General features: G+C 38.7%; 2 protein-coding genes and 1 long non-coding RNA gene across 5 annotated transcripts in view; 1 reads left to right on the plus strand and 2 right to left on the minus strand.

The window, feature by feature from the left end:
• Window positions 1–6,109, minus strand: part of zgc:136308 — a 97,556-nt gene extending 91,447 nt beyond the window's left edge. Inside the window, exon 1 of the mRNA XM_087243327.1 lies at window positions 5,999–6,109. The gene's annotated coding sequence lies outside the window, so the exon portion shown is untranslated. The remainder of the gene's footprint in view (window positions 1–5,998) is intronic.
• zgc:174623 overlaps window positions 1–6,109 on the minus strand; it is a 25,962-nt gene extending 19,853 nt beyond the window's left edge. Inside the window, exon 1 of the mRNA XM_087241814.1 lies at window positions 5,999–6,109. The gene's annotated coding sequence lies outside the window, so the exon portion shown is untranslated. The remainder of the gene's footprint in view (window positions 1–5,998) is intronic.
• Window positions 6,110–7,842: 1,733 nt separating this feature from the next.
• LOC147845490 (uncharacterized) lies at window positions 7,843–10,660 on the plus strand. 3 transcript variants are annotated; one of them, XR_015480290.1, is made up of 6 exons: window positions 7,843–7,902; window positions 8,223–8,329; window positions 9,270–9,396; window positions 9,568–9,658; window positions 10,013–10,055; window positions 10,153–10,660. It is a non-coding gene; the product is annotated as an uncharacterized LOC147845490 (long non-coding RNA). The 3 variants fall into 3 exon arrangements; XR_015480289.1 differs by having other exon boundaries at window positions 9,573–9,658; XR_015480291.1 differs by lacking the exon at window positions 7,843–7,902 and having other exon boundaries at window positions 8,257–8,329; window positions 9,276–9,396.
• Window positions 10,661–14,328: the final 3,668 nt, after the last annotated feature.

Below are 14,328 nucleotides of genomic sequence, written 5' to 3' on the forward strand. Positions count from 1 at the left end.
AATGTAACAATTTCAGATAATTTATTTGAGGTACTAAACTTGAAAACGTGCATGTAATTAAATACATAACACTGGATTTGTTTTCAATTTTAATTTAAATAACTAATTGAAACAACCTATTTTTTTAAATACTCGACTTAAAAATTTAAGGTTTTTGCTGTGTAAAAATGCCTCTGACTGAAGAGGAAAAGATTTGGCTAACATAAAGTTTGTTGTCTGAACTTCATTTTGTTAGATGTTGTCGTAACTTCAATATATTTTTGCAAACTGTTGCGTTAATTTTTTTGAGTATAGGATTTTTTTATTTACGTTTTTTTTAATGACAACAGCATCTCCAGCAGACACAATATCCAAAGATGCTGATTTAAATTGTGAAGAAATCAGTGTAATGAAGACAGCAGAAGTCAATGATTCATTTGAATTATTCAGCCTGACATGTTTACTGCTCCAAAATATTTTAAATTTTTCTCAAAATAAAATATTTTGTGTTCAAAGGTGAAAAAATATGTTGTTTTTTACCCAGACATTTAAAAAGAGCATATATTAAAGCAGTAATCACAATACCGTGATACCGTAAAACAGTGATATTTTTTAGCCAAGGTTATCATACCGTCAGAATCCTATACCGACCCATGCGTAATTGCTACAGGACTGATAAACTGTAGGAATCGTTTTACCACAGTAAACTGTGGTGCATTGCAGTAGCTCTATAAATAGTTGAATAATATGTACATTGGGTAAATCATTTGACAAATCTTGTTGCATTACCTCAGCAGTTACCACAACAGATTAAATACTTTATAGTATGAGTAACTAGAAAACTAGAGCATACAAACTTGCCATAATGTACTATATTATAATGAAATGCTGTTTCAATGTTTGCACAACATTTCAAGAAATACAGAAATGAAACACATTAGGCTAATGATCAGACAAATCCGAATTGATAGCTACAATAAAATAATGTAAAAGTAAACAGGAATATTGGGGTAAAATTGTTTTTTTTATTTGCACTTTCTCTTATTAATATACTTTCAGAAAAGTATTATTTTTATAAATTCTAAATAGGGAAATTATATTAGCAGCCAATGACTATCAAACTATAACATTGCTCACAGTCAATTAAATAGTGCTAACTTGCATGTGATTTTACAACTGATATAGCGAAGTGGCATTGTAAACAATATGAAGACTTAAAATAAACAGATGTATTAATATAAAACCAACTTTATCTCAATAACAGAAATAATAACCTGTGGTTTTACCGCAAGATTTTAAACAGAGAGGTTTAATGATCATGAAATGTAAATGGTCAAACCAAAACAAGTGCTACTTAAGTTTCAGTTAAAATCTTTCTGGCCAACAAAAACAAAAGTTTGATCCTTTGTTCCTATTCAATTCTATTCTAAGTTCATGTTTGCTCTGTGTACACTCTCCGGAATCTCTTTCACTGTGGTGAAAGTTTCAGAAGGTTCACTTTTGTGATTGGGGCATGTTTTCACTTAGGCCCCGTTTACACTATTATGTTTTTAGTTTTCAAATGGTGTTTTAGGGCCTACTCACACTATGCTATCCGAACTGTGCCCAGGCCTGTTTCCCGAATCGTTTGAGAAGTGTGAGTGCGCTGAATTGGGCTCAAGCACTGTTCACTTGGCCGGCCCTGGCCCGGTTGGAAGAGGTGTGCCTCAGCATGGTTCACTTGGGCTTTGGCGTGGTACGCCTGTGTGTGAGTGCAAAACGCGCCAAAGCCCGAAACTGAAAGCGAGACGTGACTTTTAAGGGGCTGTTTCATATGGATTTATTAATAATTCTTACTGTTCAGTAAACGCAAACTGCCGTAGTTTATTAAAGACGCAAACCCCTCACTGCACGACAGCTGCACGGCTTCAGCTGACCTCCTCATTCCTGCAGCACGAAAGCTTTATGATTGTTTATGAGCGCCAAAAGAGGCGGATCTGTTCGGCGAAATATCTGATTGCGTGTCACCACATCCCTAAGGACTGTTTGGCGAAATATTTGACTGTATTTCACTGCATAACAAACAACTGAAACGATATAACTAGAGAAATCTCCACTGTGCTACTGAGTGAGAGAGTGCTTCTTATTGAACAGCGCAGCAGCGATGACGTAAGCGTGCCCAGGCCCATTTGTGGTGTGAGTGCGGGCCGTCGGGGGAGACGGGAGGGGGGACAATCGTGCTTTGGCCTGGTTCGAGGCAGCTGTACCTAGTGTGCCTTTATTCTAGGCCTTAAAGCCTGATTTATACTTCTGCGTCAGGTGACCGGCGTAACCCACGGCGCAGGCAACGCGCGTGGCTGTGCATTTATACTTCTGCGCGCTGTCTCTGCCGGTCTGCATTAACACTTCCGAAACGCTAGTTGGCAGTGAGGTGTAAATGTTCCTCTGTGTCGAGTTTCTTCGCTACTTTTTTGCATTTCCTGAACACTTCCGGGATGTACAAGTGGCTCAAACTCGCTCATTTTGAGGCAGGAACCGGCGGACGTGCAACAACTTTAACTATGAGGTAAACACAAAACAAAACTTTCCATCCGGAGCTCCTTCACGGGACTCCACACTAGTAAACAATCGCTCGCGCGGCGTCGCGCCATTCGCGCGCCTCTCGGTCCCGCCCAGACTCGTCAGCGCTACCAAGCCGACCAATCACAGAGCTTATGCTACGCGTCGTTGCGACGTGTAGTTACATTTTTTGAGAGGTGCACGTCAGTGACGGCGATGGCCACGGCGAAGGGCTATGCGTCAGCGCCGTAGCATACGCCGGTGTTTGACGCAGAAGTATAAATCAGGCTTAAGCCTGATTTATACTTCTGCGTCAGGTGACCGGCGTAACCCAGGGCGCATGCAACGCGCGTAGTTGTGCATTTATACTTCTGTGCGCTGTCTCTGTCGGTCTGCATTAACACTTCTGAAACGCTAGTTGGCAGTGAGGTGTAAATGTTCCTCTTTGTCGAGTTTCTTCGCTACTTTTTTGCATTTTCTGAACACTTCTGGGATGTACAAGTGGCTCAAACTCGCTCATTTTGAGGCAGGAACCGGCAGATGCGTTTAACTATGAGGTAAACACAAAACAAAACTTTCCATCCAGAGCTCCTTCACGGGACTCCACACTTTTAAACAATCGCTCGCGCGGCTCTCAGTCCCGCCATGTCTTGTCAGCGCTACCAAGCCGACCAATCACAGAGTTTACGCTACGCGTCGTTGCGACGTGTAGTTACATTTTTTAAGAGGTGCACGTCAGCGACGGCGATGGCCACGGCGAAGGGCTATGCGTCAGCGCCGTAGCATACGCCGGTGTTTGACGCAGAAGTATAAATCAGCCCTTAGAATGAAAACGATATGCATCCACACTTGTGTTTCACCCAGTGTTTCTGAACAACTCTCCGTCCACACTACACCACTGAAAACACACATCACATGCAGGGCTGGAGCAAGCTGAACTGCCGCTCTAGGCAAAGGACGATCACGCTGCCCTCAACCCCAATGTGAAAACGAAAGTGAACGGTTATGAAAATGAAGTGAGATCTTCTCTTATCAAATAAAAAGTTTATCCTACCCAGTTAGGCGCATAAGTTTTTTATGCGCATTTTCAAAATTTATGCGCATCATGGCGTTTCCATCAACTGGTTTTTTTATGCGCATTTGCAAAATGCGCATAAAATAGGTGGATGGAAACATCGCTAAAGAGAACGAAAGGAGGCAGTTCAGTTATAGGCTCTGTTCTGTTATAAATATGCATATAGTGAAGATGACGCTCATATAAATATGCAGCACGACGCCTCAACATGTTTGGTGTCTGTTAAGTTGCTAATACCAAAATAAAAATAGGCAGTTCCTTATATCATTCATTTTATTGTTAAGTGAAGCAGTATAGCCAGGGTGATCTGAATAAGGTTATAAAGTACACTGTTCCCTTGGAAGATTTACCCGAAATGTCCACAGGTGTTTGTTTTCCATATCAAACATGCGAAGTCTGAACTTACAAGGAGAGGATGCAAGACTGAACTGTGTGTGTAGGCTACTTAATATTGAGGAAAAAGCCCCAATCAGATGGCCGAATGTCGGCAGCTCCGCCTCCATTTTCAGAAGTCACCGTTTTCCCTCATCCACACTGAGACAGAGCAGCAGCATTTCAGAATGAAAACGACCTCGTCAGCATTTTCAAAACTCTGTTTTCTGCGATCGAAAAAGTTCGGCGTACTGCGTAGTGTGTACAGATGGCGTAACCATAGCAAATTTATGCATTTTAAAACTAAAACTTATTAGTGTAAACGGGCCATTGGTGGTACAATTCAATACAGCACAGTTTACATATAGTTGTAGAAATTAATAGAGTATTGGCTTATTTATTTGTCAATATTACTAGTATTTTTGCATAACCACAGCAGATTATTATTAATATTATAACCTTTATTTTACCAGGAAAGACACATTTAGATTAAAAATCTCTTTTACAAGAGCGTCCAGGCCAAGATTAGGCAGTATACATGTCACATTGGTCTAACAAACAACAATTAACAGTTAACATGGATCACACTGATAAACTATTCAAAACATCTACAAGCCTGTGTTTCAACTTCTAAATCATTTATACTCTTTAAAATCTAAAATATTTAAAAGCATTTAGTGAAATCAGTTCTTTATACTGCAGCTTTGTTTGTAGATTTTTCCATGCAAAAGGTGCTGCGCGTTTAAAAGCCTTTTCCCCCATAAAGAGATTAACTCAGATACTTTACTGTAGTATGGTAACATCTGCTATACATTTACTTCATGCATTTTTTTTCAAGCAGGTGAAGTAAGGGAACATTAAATGCAGGAAGATGATGAAATGATGATCATAATATTGATCAGAAAAACCCATGTTTATAGTTAGAGTTTAGTTTAGTAGAATGTTACAGAACCCCAGAAGGGACGTAGTGGAGGAGAAAAAAATTGGCTGGGTGAAAAAAAAGGGTGAAAGAAAAAAAATGGGTGCGAGGAAAATATAGCTATATTTCTCTCGCAAAACTGTTTCTCCACAAACGCTTCAGGTTCACTTTCACTCACTTTCACTCACGTAAACCCTCCCGTTTTTTTCAAAAATTCTCCTATATTTTACCATTCTATCCCACTTTCTTTACATTAATACTGTGCGTCGATCGTCTCCTTTCATATGCAACCTCTGAAGCAGTAAATGCATGTATAAGCGCGGACTGACAGACGCGCTCCGTACAATAAACTGATCCCAGATCAGCGTCTGTACGCGCCATTTAAAGGGACACCTCTGTTATCAACAAAGCGAGCAGCAAATGAATCTCATGTTTTGTTTAGTTTGATAACAGAGGTGTCTCTGTAAGAATGCACAGATCTATAATGAAAGCAGTCCATTCCTGTAGAAAGTGTTTGTGATCATTTAAGAGAAAATTAGCTGTTTAAAATAAAACATGCAGGACGGAGAGGTTTACATGTTATTCAGTGTATTTGTCTGTTTAAACATACACCCGCTCCCCTGTGCTTCTCTGTAAATGGCGCGTACAGACGCTGATCTGGGATCAGTTTATTGTACGGAGCGCGTCTGTCAGTCCGCGCTTATACATGCATTCACTGCTTCAGAGGTTGCATATGAAAGGAGACGATCGACGCACAGTATTAATGAAAAGAAAGTGGGATAGAATTGTAAAATACGGGAGAATTTTGGCAAAAACGGGAGGGTTTACGTGAACAGGAAGTGTTTGTGGAGAAATTGTTTTGCGAGAGAACGCAAAACATCTTTGCGAGGAAACGCAAAACACTTTTGCGAGGGAACCCAAAACATAAAAATATATATTTTCCTCCTATCCATTTTTTTTTCTTTCACCCATTATTTTTTATTTACCCAGCCAATTTTTTTTTCTCCTCCACTATGTCCCTTCCGGGGTTCCGTAGAATGTAAACACAATGCTAAACTAAGTAGGCTACAAAAACAAGACTCTAATACTAATCATTAAAGGATGAAGATGCATACCTGTTTACATCTGAAAAAGCACAAACAGCCAGTGATGTGACCACTCTCTATAGAAACTGAAGTGCAGCCTTTTCATTTCTTCAGCATTCAACGTCATTCTTCTTCTTCTTCTTTCTGTTTTATGGCGACTAACTCATTAAAAGCATTATCGCCACCTACTGTACCGAATCTAACTCTGATGATGGGTCTGAATATTACAAAGGGCAACAGAAAGAAACGAGGAGGAAGGGAAAGGGACACAAAAAAAAAAAATTCCTTGGATGTTTCATAGTCTCCAATCTTTGCATCTAGACCACATAGGCAAGGCAAGTTTATTTATATAGCACATTTCATACACAGTGGCAATTCAAAGTGCTTTACATAAACAAGAATAAAAGAAACAAGTAAAAAAATTAATAAAAATAAAAAATAAAAAAACTGATTAAAAAAAACATAAAAACAGGTAAAATGTGATTTAAAAGAATGAAGAAGAAGAGAAAAACATGATAGTGCATTCTGTCGGACGCAGCACAGTGCTCATTCAGTAAAGGCACAGCTAAACAGATGTGTTTTCAGTCTTGATTTAAATGTGCCTAATGTTGGAGCACATCTGATAATTTCTGGAGGCTGATTTTAATCATACTCATGTCAGCACTGCTTGTTCAGCTCCTCTAACATAAAGGGCCTTTATGACAATGATTGAGTATACTCTCATCCATAAATATTAGACTATAATCTATAACCTAAACCCGAATACTCTATATACCTAATAAACGCTCTATATACTTGCCAATCTATTATACCTTTTCCTAGAATAATTTTATATATTGTTTTATCTTCCCCACACTGACTGAATAACATATCGCGATGTTTGTTATACTTGCTACAAATAAATAGTGCATGACCCACATTTTCAGTTACACCACATACATCACATTTCCCATCCTCATGTAAACCCATCAACGCAAGTGTTGCATTTAACCCTGTGTGTCCCAATCTTAATCTTGATAACCACACCTCTTCCTTCCTATTTCTTCCTTGATTTAGTGTTGTCCCCACTGTCTGTATAATACTATAGTGCCATCTTCCAGTACTATTATCCCATCTAATTTGCCATTTATTTATTAGTTTTTCCTTTAAAATCGATTTTGCCTCTCTTTTCCCCAGAGGTACATTTACCTCCACCTCTTGCTTATTTAGTGCTTCCTTTGCTAATTTGTCAGCAGCTTCATTACCAGATACCCCAATATGTGATGGAACCCAGCAGAAATAAACGACTACTCCTATTTCCTTCAATCGATATAAAGATAAATAGATTTCTGTTATTAAATCCTCTCTATCTGATTTTGAGTTTGCTAAGGCTGAAGATGAATCTGAGCAGATTACTACTTTGTTTGGTCTGACTTGTTCAACCCATGCTATAATTATAGCTGTTAACTCTGCAGTGTATACTGATAGATTACCGGACAATTTTAAACTAATGTTTACTTTGAACTCTGGAATATTAACACCTATTCCTATCTTTTTACTACTAGGTTCTTTGGAACCATCTGTAAAAATTTGTAAAGTTGAAAAATACTTATTATTTAAAATCGCATTTACTTCTTTTCCACTATATTCATCTTTAGGTTTATTTAGCAGGCTTACATCTATGAGTGGTTCAGGTGCTCTCCATACACAGCAAATTCATCAGAGTTAAATTCTCGGTGTTGAAGCATTTCAGAGTAAAGTGTTGACGTTAAAGAGTTAGATTTTGATAAATGAATATAATAAGAGTTAAAATTGATTTTATTCAGTGCGAAATCAAGGAGTTATCTTTTTTACACTTAGTGGTGTTATTTCCAACATCCGGGAATTCATGCAGCCCCAGTCACTGAAGAATTTTCCAGACGCCATTTTCCATCTGAAGTTTAGAACAGCAACTGGTGAGTCAAACTATCTAAATGTTGGTATTTTACTGACTTTCTTTAAGGAAATACAGTTGTAAACATATTGTTAAGTTAATAACTTTAGAATGTAGTGACAATTTTAATCTTCTGCGGTTCATTCATGGTCGTTTGTGTATCTAGCTTAACTGCATTACTATCGACTTCTTTTCAAGAATGTTTTTAAATGTGCTCACGCATACATAGTGCATAAAAACATCAAATGTACATGTTCAACACATTTCTGTCACGCTTAATGCCATTTTGTGCGTTGTTACCCATCTGTAAAATAAAATCGACACTTCTCCTTTAATTCGAAGCAAACTAGCGAGGGAATTCCCGGAGCAGCCTAGCCTACTCTGCCCAGATGCTAACGGCAACACAGGACGGTTTCCATAAGCTCTGGAGAGTTTCTAAAACATATCTGGTGAGTAAATGAACATATGCTTACTTGTAAAAGGCTTCCTGACTAAAACATATGATTGTTTGTTATCCGTGTATGTTAATTTGGTTATTTTAAACACCGCAGCCCTTTTAAACTGGTTTATTCGTGGCCGTCCATATAACGTTACCGTTAACGTTAGTCCATAGACTCGCGTGATAACGTACGCTTGAATTATATTAAGTGTTGACAACCATTAAAGTCGGAATGTTAACATTAATGTCTTTAAATGACCGCGTTTGCACTTTCTTAGACATTTAACGTTACAGAAGTCTCCCGGAAGTTGCGGGACTAACGTTAACGTTATCCCGCAAATGCACAGAGACTCCCAGATGCCTAAGTAGATGCCCGCAAATGAATGATAATCTCCCGGAAATCGCGCGTCTCCCGCCCGGTCATTAAACACTTTGCACACCCCTCTCCACCGCATCCCTCCCAGCTCTTCAGGTACGTCGCGCGCAAGTCACCCCACCGCTCTTCAGGTACTCATCTCTCCCGCTACCTCCCGCAAATCAACTCTGTATCCCCCGAAAGTGACTTTTCCCAACTCGGGATGTCTGACGTTAGTAATTTAGGCTATTTCTGTAGTCAGGAACATCTTAGTCAAGCTTTTTCTCCCGCATGATATTGTGCTTAAAACTATAGGCTAAACTTAGCATGTACTGTACACAACATTTCCGTTTTATTAAAGACAATTTAGTGCGTTGTAAACAGCCACCTGTCTGTAAAATTAATCAACTGATTCATATTTGAGCAGCCTAATGATGATACAGGTTTGATTTGTAGATTTATTATCAATAATCAACATCTGAATCAAAATATATCTGAAAAAGTGTGAGGCATACTTTGTGATGTTCATCTCTCTTTTTTTATCTGAAGGTTATGCATATGTGTTAGATACTAATGTTTTGTTGTTTTTTAACAGCCACAGTTCTCTATACAATAACACAAGACCCTGTGACGGTGGCTGATTAGAGACGGATGGTGTATTTCCAGAGTTGGTGAAATGACCAAGCACACCTTCTTGGTCATATGTGGTGATAATAATGAAGGTATGTTTGATAAAGTTCTGTATTTGTTTCACAATAAGCTGAGAGGGTATTAGAGCATTAGAGAATAACAAATGACATAAAGGTGATAAGTTTTGTATTGTGGGTGAACTGTTACTTAAATAATGTTTCGCTCTTTGCTTTGCACTTTTCCTCTTCTGCTTATCCTAATAGTTAAGATTATATTTGGACCTGAAACATCTGCTAGACTCCAGGAAAGGTGGCGTCAATACTGGTCCTGAAAGGGCCCAACAAGTTGAATCTGGTAAAGAAACACGCACGCACGCACACACACACACACACACACACACACACACACACACACACACACACACACACACACACACACACACACACACACGCTTACAGAAAACTGTAAGTTTATGAATTTTTTTTACACTGTGGCCAATATTTTGGGGAAGTCAGCATCACTAAATGATATAAAAGATTTTAAGCTGCTCTAAATTTTGCTCCAAGTGTTGTGTTAAATTCAGGATTCTGGACAGACAGCTGCCTGTTTTTCCAGTTCTAGTCATAGTGGTTAACCTAATTGTTTTTGGAGATCCAACAGTGATGTATGTGTTTTTTCTACTTTTCCATATCCTGTCACCTCAACCAGCTGGGAGAGTCAAGTTGTGGATCATCATGAAAATTTTCAAAAGGTGAGTTTAGATTTCTTGAATGTTTTATTTACTTTAAATGTTCTTTTAAATATATTATAGAATTTGATTGCAATTTGTTTTCAAACATTTATCTTAGTCATGCTGGAGTCTTGAAGAGTTCTTAGAAGAGCATCACCCTATATCCGTGCATCAGGAACCACCAGACGAGCGATCAGCAGCTACTACATCGTCATGGATAAAAAGGTCATCCTGTGGCTGGGAAGCACTTCATTCACATGACATGCTTGATGAGATTTCCTAGCTCCAGTTTGTTTTCACACAAGTTTCCAGCATTTATACCTTCATTTAAACTGCTGTGTTTGATATGGAGGACCAAGGAAACACCAGAAGTGAAAGATTTGCATGCCAAGTTGTTTAAAATGTAATTTCAGAAGAAAACTATGCGTTCAGAAGAAAACTGATGAAACATCAAGTTTGGACCAAAGGACTAAAACAGCCTTTTTGAGCACTGGTCATACATATTTTGTTGATACTGTCTGTACTAATAAAACATTTAAAGCATATTTGACATTGTTGCATTTTAAAAACTGAATGAATTGTTGAAGTGGTGAATGTTTTCAAATAAAATGTTTTTTCTTTTGTAATTTACAGTCTATTTGAGTTTTTTACCATATTTACACTCAAGAGAGTTGAATAAAATAATATATTACACCAGGCGGTGTTAAATATAGTTACATTTTTTAACTCTGCCCAGAGTTAAAATTAACCCTTACTTCGGTGTCAATGTGCCAACCCTTTTGAAAGTGTTGATTTAACTCTGTTTTGAGTGGACCCCATGAGACACTTTCAAAGTGTTGAAATTAACACCCATAGAGTTGTTTTGGGTCCCCATATTTTGCTGTGTAGTGGGATATCAGTAAGATGATCGCTTCCTATATTATTTCCAGAAACTGACCACTTAGATTTACCAGCTAGTGATGCTGAGACTATTGTAAGATCCAAGCATGATGCGCTACCTTTTCTTATATCTATTCTTGTTGGCTTGCCATCATTTAGGCACACTAAAGATTTCCCTTCCATAAAATATTATATTACTGCTCCATTTTTATCTGTTTTCCTACTACCCCAAATACTATTGTGTGCATTAAAATCACCACACACAATAATTTTATTTGATGTTTCACCTATAGTGCTTTCTAATTTGTCTACTGCTAATTCTAAACAAGGATTATAGAAGTTGACTATTCTGATTACCCCATGCTCACCCATTACTTCTATACATATGCTTTCTGTTTCACTTTTATTATTTACATACCTATAAATCACATTTTCTTTTATGAAAGTTGCACACCCTCCACCTCTACCATTATTCCTGTCTTTCCTTATTAGTTCATAACCATTCAGCTTGAAATTTAATGGTCTGCATAACCACGTTTCTTGAATACAAATTATATCAGGAGGTTTGCTCATATTTCCAATGTATTTTTTAAACTCCTGTCCATTAGCAATCAAACTTCTGGCATTCCAATGAAGCAATAGGAAAGACATGATAATGTTAAATATCACTACACTGGGATGCATCATAACTTACCCTCATATTCCACTCTTTCTTTCCTTCTTTTGCTTTTAATATCTTGTGGATTTGTTCAGCCGATATATCTGTACAATTCAGGAATTTGTTTGCACATTCTGCCACAATTTTAATCTTGTCAGACCTTCTTTCTACCTGTGCGGTGCCATTCACCACTGCACAAATGAATGCCACAAAGTCAATTTTCTTCACACTAATGTTATCAAGGAAGTCATTCTGAAGCATGCTCTTTTGTTTCTCAGATTCATTCACTTGAGAGTTTTGTACATGTTCCTTATGAGTTTGTGTTTCTGTCTGCTGTTTTACTTTCTGCATATGTTAAATTTTGATTGGTCTTTACCTTTTGAATTTCACGTGCCTGCTGCTGAACTGAACATCCTGCATACGCAGCGCTGTGTTCGCCTCCACAGTTGCAGCATTTTAACTTAGTTCCTTCTCTACACTTCCCATACTGATGCTCTTCACCACATTTTGCACAACGCATTTTCCCTTTGCATGAAGCAGCTGAATGACCCATGCGTTGGCAGTTATAACAACGAAGAGGAGGAGGAACATATTCTCTTACCGTATAGCTGATGAAGCCTAGTTTCACCTTTGCTGGTAAATTTTTTTCCTCAAAGTGTATCAACACAGAAAGACTCTCACATTTTTTATTGTCCCTCCACATTATTAGTCTCCTGGCCATGCCAACCTTTCCTCCACTCAAGTTCCCTTTAATTTCCTCCATAGTTACATTTAAAGGTACACCTGAGATTACCCCACTCTTTTTTGACCCTACTTCAGTACAGTTTATTTTATCACCAGTAGGGATGTAACAGTATTGTAAATACCGTCATACAAATTTTTGAAAAATATAAATTTTTTTCGATATTACCGAAGTCGCATGACTCGGTAAAACTATAGGTCTTCTGAGAAAATTTGCTCAGGCGAATGAAGCGAACGGGAGGTAGCTGAAACTACATTTCCCATCAGCCCAGGCGTGGCCATAATCCTTTGCGGTCTGTTGTCGCTACAGATCCAGTAATGCGGAAATGGAGTGTGCTGCTAGTAGCGGAGATGAAAAAAAGATGGAAATGATCGAACCTAAAGCGGGTGTTGTCGCCGCGCGCGTACTGAATAGCGGTGTTGTCGCGGGAGTTCTGATCAGCGGTGTTGTCGCGCGCGTTCTGATCAGCTGTGTAGTCGCGCGCGTATTGTAAAGCGCCGAGGGGGGGTTGAGCGCGCATACTCAAGAGCGGTGTTGTCGCGCACCTACTGAAGGGCTGGACGGAGGTTGTGTCGCGTCGCGGGGGCACTTTTGATCGTTTTGGTAGGGCATTTTCTATCCAAGACTAAAAAGGGCATGTGCACTGCACAGGTTGAGCACTGTGTGTGCACGTGCCTGCAAGTTGGGGAATACGTCTCAGTCATGGGGACTGCAGAAACACATCACACTGTTCAGATTGATGCAGACATTGACTTGTACCGCAAAGAGACCTCTATCTCACTCATGGTTTGTCTTCTCAAGTGGGGGAAAGACAATGCACAACGTTACCCACTGCTGTCAACCTGGACCAAGTCATATCTCTGTCCCAAAAACCTCAGTCCCAAATGAGAGGGTTTTTTTCTGTTGCAGGGGACATTGTAAATACCCAGAGATACCAGCTTTTACCAGATTATAGTTATATGATAATTTTCCTTTAAACCCATCTCTATCTAAGTGAGTGAGTGATTAAATGTTGAATGTGATGAGTTTTCAACAATACTAAATTGAAACTTTATTTTTTTTACATGGTTTAATAATTTTTTGTTATTAAAATTGAAGTTAGTGTTTCAAAGCTAACAGATAGATGGCTAATTTGTATGTCATTGACACTTTTGGCCCTTTTTTGGAGTATTTTCATAAGTTTTGTTTTTCCTGTAAATGATTCAATAATTACCGTACCGTGACATTCATACCGAGGTGAAATTCTGATACCGTTACATCCCTAATCACCAGCCAATGTTTTTAGTTTCATTATCTTTGCTTTTTGCATTTCGTCTATCGTTAATCAAAACTCTTCCATTACTTAGACATGTTGCCCCTTTTACTGATCCTATTTCTTTTTCTATTGCTTTTGATAGTTTAACAGGATGCACATATTGTTCTGACTGCTTGACAAAAGTGACTAAGATTTTAATTTTTCTTTCCTCATTAACTGTCACTACCCTTCGTCCCGTCTCCTTATTTCCGCCTGAACACGCCTGCTCATATTCAGACTCATCACCCATGTTGTTTCCTTTTTTTCTTTTATTATATCGTACTTCATGAAATTCAGTTTCCTGATTGTCGTCATCCGATTCATCATCCATTGCGTCTACCCAAGACTTAAAGTTGTCCTTTCTGTTTTCTTTACCACGAGTATCCTCCAATTCGTAGCAGCGGCGTCCTCAGCGTCCTACCATACAGGCCACCTCCGAGCCAATCGCATTCAACGTCATACGAATGGTGCTGCTTATTTGTGCTGCAGGCACTTTTTTCCAGGGGTCTCAGTACAGCGTAACTGCTACTACGTCATCGGGTGGGCGTGGTCTATCTTTGAATTTGCATAGGTCACAGATTATGCGCAGATTGTAAAAACAGCCGGTTGATTCAGATACCTGTACGTAATCGCAGGGGTTTCGTGTCCAATGCCTTTTATATGCAGTACTTTAAAATAGCTTTTTTTCAGAAAGGAGGTTAAGTGAAAACGTATTTTAACC

This window comes from Danio rerio, chromosome 3, assembly GCF_052040795.2.
Source record: "Danio rerio strain M-AB ecotype USA chromosome 3, GRCz13ab, whole genome shotgun sequence".
Taxonomy (NCBI): domain Eukaryota; kingdom Metazoa; phylum Chordata; class Actinopteri; order Cypriniformes; family Danionidae; genus Danio; species Danio rerio.